At 54.1% G+C, this 6,001-nt stretch overlaps 1 protein-coding gene across 1 annotated transcript in view; it reads right to left on the bottom strand.

Moving 5' to 3' along the window:
• VWA2 (von Willebrand factor A domain containing 2) overlaps window positions 1–5,366 on the bottom strand; it is a 33,743-nt gene extending 28,377 nt beyond the window's left edge. The window contains exon 1 of the mRNA XM_055720762.1: window positions 5,301–5,366. The gene's annotated coding sequence lies outside the window, so the exon portion shown is untranslated. The remainder of the gene's footprint in view (window positions 1–5,300) is intronic.
• Window positions 5,367–6,001: the final 635 nt, after the last annotated feature.

Here is a 6,001-nt window from a genome sequence, read left to right on the forward strand (position 1 = left end):
AACCTTAGATTTATCGTTCAGTGCTGCCGTCTGGCTTCCTCGGTTTCCCCAGTTTTTCACACTGGGTGCCAACACCCCCCATGTTTCCATAGGTGAGAAGACCCTATCAACACACAGGCGTATGCCCAGGGATGCATAAAACTTTAAACCCTAGGAAAAAAACAAACTTTAAACCCCAGGAAACAAGCCAAACTTTAAGCAACAGAAACTTCTCCTCTGGGCAAGCTCTTACCTTCTCAAGAGTGGGTGAGACCCCTGCAGCGATGGGTTTGTCTCGTACTAAAGCACCAGCCTGCAACACTCCCCCTGCCAGGGGAACCTCTAGCACCCACCCCAGACACACCTGGTCAGAGGAAGCCCACGTTAAGCCCACGCACCTTGCACCCCTCACATCAGACAAGGCAAGACACCGCCAGCAGGTCCAGCTCAGTTACCTGCACCGGTCCCTAATGAAGAGGGGACGAAGGAAGTGCTGTCAGGGATTACAGACACAATAACACTCCCTGTCTTGCAGTGCTCTGCCCAGTACCGGGTGCTTTACAAGCATCACCCCCCAGCGCCTCCCAGTGCCCCTCCGGACTGCCACTGCCGAATTAACAGATCCCAAGTGTTGTTTTAGTGAAGGGAGGTAAACACAAAACATGACTTCATCAAGGAAGCTCTTGTGTCCCTTGATAGCTTTAAGCCCTGGCACATGCCACAGAGGTAAGGTCATCCTTCTGCCACTCCCCAGGACGCTGTTTCCAGGAGCTAATTCCAGAGCACACAACACCCAAAGGAGGACAAGCCTCTGCCTGACACCAGATGTGACAGGTGGAGGAGGGGCGGATTTCTGGTTGTTTTCATACAAAACATTGACAAGTCAAGATGTTTCTACAACTTGGGTTTATCTTGGGCTTAAATCAACTAATGTGTAGGATGAATTCCTTGCCTTTCAGCCCAGCTAGACTCTCCAGGAATTCAAAGAAAGCTTCATCATCACACTCTGCTCATCAGCATTAGCCCAGGATTAGCAGCAGCCCGAGAACTTTAGACACCGGTTTTGCTGGGAGACGGGCTGGTGAGTGAAGGACCTTTTCATTTTATCTCCCTGGCCATTAAGAAAGGGAATTTCAAAATGTCTGCATTAGTGCTGAGTTAAAAATAATCTTTCTTTTTTAACCACACACATTCAAAACTCTTATTTCTTGTACCCCAATTCTCACTTGGCCACATAAAAGGTGATGACAACTTATGCAAAGCTAAATACGAGCGTAAAAACGTGTACCTTACTTGGAGGAGTGAGACTAGAGGGGGAGAAAAGCTCTTCTTGACAAGTATCTTCCCAACATGTCTTTCATCATCTGTAGAATGTCTGAGCTTGCTTATTCTTACTAATGAGACAAAACCAAATTGTGACATGAAAACACAGTGAACCCAACACCACCAGCCACCGTAGTCACCTGGATGTCGAATCGGGTCTAACTGCACAGCCATGCCTACAGCAGGGCAAGCACCTGCCTGAGAAGGGATCTGGAAACCACTGTGGGCTCATGTCTCTGTGAGAAGGGGACATGGCTTGCAGCTGGCACGAACCACTACCACAAGATCCCATTCCTACACAGACTGTTACCAGAGCAGTTGACATCACGTGCACTACTTAGAGGCAAATGTCACCCTTTTACTGGGACAAGTAGAAGGACTTAAAAGTACCAGGCAGCTGCTTTAATTACCACTCCTTCTCCTCTCAGAGACCTGGCTGGCAACAAAAGGCATCTGCAGCTCATTTTTCAAACCATCCCTCTTTGATTTAAGAGTAGGGAAGAAAGCAGAAGAGATTACGCTGTATATTCATTAAAGTGTATTCTTAACAAGGCAAAGCGACCCCCTGTCCCTGCAGTTCTAACTCGGTGGTTCCCTTCAGCGGTGCTCTGTCTGCTGGGGAGGACCTGGCACCGGCTTGCTGAGGGCAGCCTGCTGCTAGGGGCTCGGCTGACCTTCAGGTGGAGGAAGGGAAGAGAGGAGGTCAGTATTGCTGCCCCCTCTTTCAGTCGCCCTCAGCCTGTTTTCCAGAAGTAAAATTTACTTTTTTCTTCTTGCCTAGGTTTGGAGGCAGTGGGCCACCTCTGTTGGGAACCTAGGCATCCCCTCTGCCCAGCCACCAGCACTGCCCTGGCTGGGGCAGGGGCAGCTACTGGTGGGAGCAGGAAGATGACAGGTAAATGTTTAACTTCTTAAAACACACACATCACAAATTTCAGTCCAAAACTTCTGACAATTTTGTTCTCCAAGTGATAAACAAGATTAAGCTTCCATAAGACGTTCCACAAAACCAGCCTGTTTATCCACACACACAGAGCTCTGCAGCAAGCGATAGTTTTGACAGGCTCTTTTCGCCCATGCAATAAGGGCTCCTGTACATCAAGTGACCTTGATCTTGCAGCACTGCTCACATGGGGTACCGTCAAAATCAACATACAGCAAATTAGGTCCTGCACAACCCACAAGTTACGGAATAAAAACCACTGTTGTGACCTGTGAGCTTGTGCTAAACTTACTGTGTCACTTGTTCTGACAGAAGTGCTCATGCTGCTGGCTTTGCCTGGAGCTAGAGCAGCAAGAGTGTCTCCATGAATGTCTCATCTTTTTTATCTTTTGCTGGATGCTGCATGCAAGACCACCCAAGGGAGGCAGAGCCTCAGCACTGCAAGCACTCAGCACTTGCTCGCAGCAGCAGGCAGCTAGTGCAGATGCTGGGAAGAAACCTTCTGCGGAGTGGCTGAGGAAAGGGGCACCGTGATCTGCAGGAACCTGGTGTCTCAGGACAAACCAATGGCAGCACAAGAAAATAAATAAGTAAACAATATAATTACATTGAGATTATGAAAGAATGCAGATAAATTGGTCACATACCCTGCTGACAACTACCCATTTGAGGCTACGGGCTCCGGTGCAGTTACTCTGTCCCGTTGCCAAGGCTGTGCAATCTGGGAAGGCTACAACTGGGTGCCAGGCTCGGGGCCTGACCTGCATCGCCTCACACCAGCCAGAAACACGCACAACTGAGATGGATCAACTACTGATCCATGTAAATCATGAGCAGGTGTGAACGGTTCCCAAAGAATCAGGTGGGAAAGGACCAGGTGCTCCCCACCCTTGCAGCGGGCAGCTTGCTTGTGCGTATCAGCAAGATATCTCTCTGCTTCATTCCTTAGATGTACCACCCTGCCTTTGTCCAAAAGCTTCCCAGTGGGACAGGAAGACATCAGGTTTGTCACCTCCTCTTACAAGACAATAAACCTCCGTTATTTCACTGTCCCGAGAGCCTCCCCTGCAGGTCTTCCCAGCAGTGCTAAAAGGGGTGCTGGTCACCTGCAGCTGAAGCAAACCATCAGCTAAAGAGCATCAGCTGGTCGCTAATGAAGCCAGGCCTCAAACCACAGGCACCTGCTAGCTGGCTTAGAAGGACAAACTTCAGTGTCACAAGCAGGAATAAGGACTGAAAGACTGCAGTGACAAGCCTCCCTTTTGAGGAAACAAAACTCTGTTCTGTCCTTCCCCAAACACCCAATACTGCAGAAAAGGAAGAATTCCACCCTTCCAAGCCAGTCAGTTGCAGTGATTACCTACAGCAGAGGCTGCAGGGAGAGAGGAAAAATCCTTTTTTGACATCTCTGGCATTCAGTTCAGCTGTCAGAACGTGAGGCAGTCTGTCCTCATCTCAGCGCACGTAACACCAAGGTGTTCCTGATCATCTCATACCTGGCTGCTTTTACAGAATTAACCCCAATTCACACTTATTCTCCTGCTGCATCTCTGTGAGCCCCAGAGACAAGCCTGGGAATTTTCTCCATGGCATCACTCCCGCAAACACATACAAGCCGTTACATGCATGCATTCCCAAGGCAGCGCTCTGTGGGCCCTTGCTAAAGGGGCTTTAGAAAGTGAGAATTTTCCACAGGGTTTTTTGCAGAACTGCGGTAAGGTCAAAAGAGTCATTCCAAAGACTTATTCCTCTTCGAGCCTTCCTGGAAAACCCCAGACATCTTCAGGAGCACACACTGAAGATGATGTGGTTATCTACCCCAGCACACAGGGCATGAGGAGCGGGCCAGCACACACGCAGCCTCCCCTCTGAAGGAAGTGGGAAAACGCACTTGTGTGTGGGACCTGTCTCCTGGTGATGCCTCATCTCCACTACACAAAATAAAATTGAAGTTAACTAGCAGAAGCCCCCATGAAATCATTTTCACAATTTCCAGGTCACATTTAAATGTCTGTTCACATTTTCCCAGGTAACTCGGAAGCAGGGTCCTGCCACCTCCCTGTTCCCTTTCCACTCCAGGCCACTGGGGCTGGTATCTTCATCCCTCTTTAACATGTGCAGAAACCAAGACTGAGAGAGACAAAGCAACTTGCTCACAGGTGCATGAATTTGGAGCACAACCAGCAACCAGCCTGAGTTCTCCGGCCACCGCACCCCTACAGGGAAAGCTGCCGTTGCACGTACTCAATGACGGGCACTACTCTTAATTTCTTTAACGAAGTGCGAGTGTCTGGGGATGTTACAGACACCGTTCCGGGGTGGGGGTGTCCTTCAGTCTTTGCTCGATCGTGACTTGACCAAGGGGTCTTCGTGGCTTCTGCAGAAAGGTTTTCATCGAGGACGTGAGACAAGAGACGCCTGGATGACTGCCCCAGCGAGTTCTGCACCTTCCCCCGGCCACACCCCGAGGCCGGGGCAAAGACGTTGATTAAAGCGTTAAAGCACGGGGCAGCGCCGGTGTGCGGGGGGGGGTGTCTGTTGTTTTAATAACCCGGCACGGCGCTATCTGTTCATTACAGTGAACACGTTCCTCCCCGGGGGCCGCAGCAAAGCGCACACCCTCGGGGCACGGGGCAACCGGACCAGCGGCGAAACACCCGGGGCGGGGGGTCTCAGCGCGCCCCCGCTGCCCCATCTGCTCCTCGGCTCGGCAGTGGGGCTTTGGGGGGCCTTCTGCTACCGCCCCCCATCCCGGCCGCCGCCCCGCGCCCTGCGGAGAGGCCGGGAAAGCCTCGCTGCCGCCCGCCCCGGCGAGACCCACGGGCCGGCCCCCCAATCCCCGCCCCGGGGCCCCCTCCCCGGCCGCCGCCGCGGGGCTCGCCCGGCCTCCGCAGCCCCCGCGGCCGCCGCCCGGGAGGGCCGGGGCAGTCGGAGGGGCCCGCACCCCGCTGCGCCGCCGGCCCCCCGCCTGCCCAGCCGGGCCCGCACCCCCGCGGCGGAGGCTGGGGATGCCCTCAGCCGAAACGGGGGGAAAGCGGCCAGCGCCGCGCGTTACCTCCCCTCCGCGGGTCCCCGGCGCGCAGCCCCTGGCACCCGGTGGCTTTGCGAGCCGCCTCCGTCACGCTCGAACTGCGCTCAGCTGCGACAGCCCCCCCCGCTGCCCCCTCACCGCCCGCCCTCCGCAGCGGCACGGGCGGGGAAGCCCCACCCCGAGCACCCGGGGTGCCCGAGGGCTCACGGAGGGCTCGCGCCGCCGGAGCCGCTCGCCCAGCACAGCGCGGCTGAGGGCGCCGGGGCCCGGGCCCGCTCACCGCCCGGCGGCAGCGGCGGGGCGGCAATAGCGGCACGGGCGGGGCGGCAATAGCGGCACGGGGGCAATAGCGGCGGGGCGGCAATAGCGGCACGGGGGCAATAGCAGCGGGGCGGCAATAGCGGCACGGGCGGGGCGGCTGCGCACCCCGCGCTGCCCTAAGGGAAGGTCGTTGCGCTCCCCGCTTTGCTTTGAGAACTTTACTTCCCCGAGCGCATGCTTTTCCACACAAAACCGATGCTCTCCCAGTGCACGCAAGTACCAGATACACACCTCCAGGAATTATTTAGAGGGCTCATTTAAAAAACTGTGGGTTGGGCTTTTTTGCTGGTTTGGGGGTTTTTTGTGTGTGTTTTTTGTTGTTGTTATTTTTGTTTGTTTACAACTGGGGATATGCAACTGTAGGAGCAGAACAGCACTCTACAAATTAATATTTTTTTGAAGTG

The sequence above is a fragment of the Falco cherrug genome, chromosome 9 (assembly GCF_023634085.1).
Source record: "Falco cherrug isolate bFalChe1 chromosome 9, bFalChe1.pri, whole genome shotgun sequence".
Classification (NCBI taxonomy): Eukaryota; Metazoa; Chordata; class Aves; order Falconiformes; family Falconidae; genus Falco; species Falco cherrug.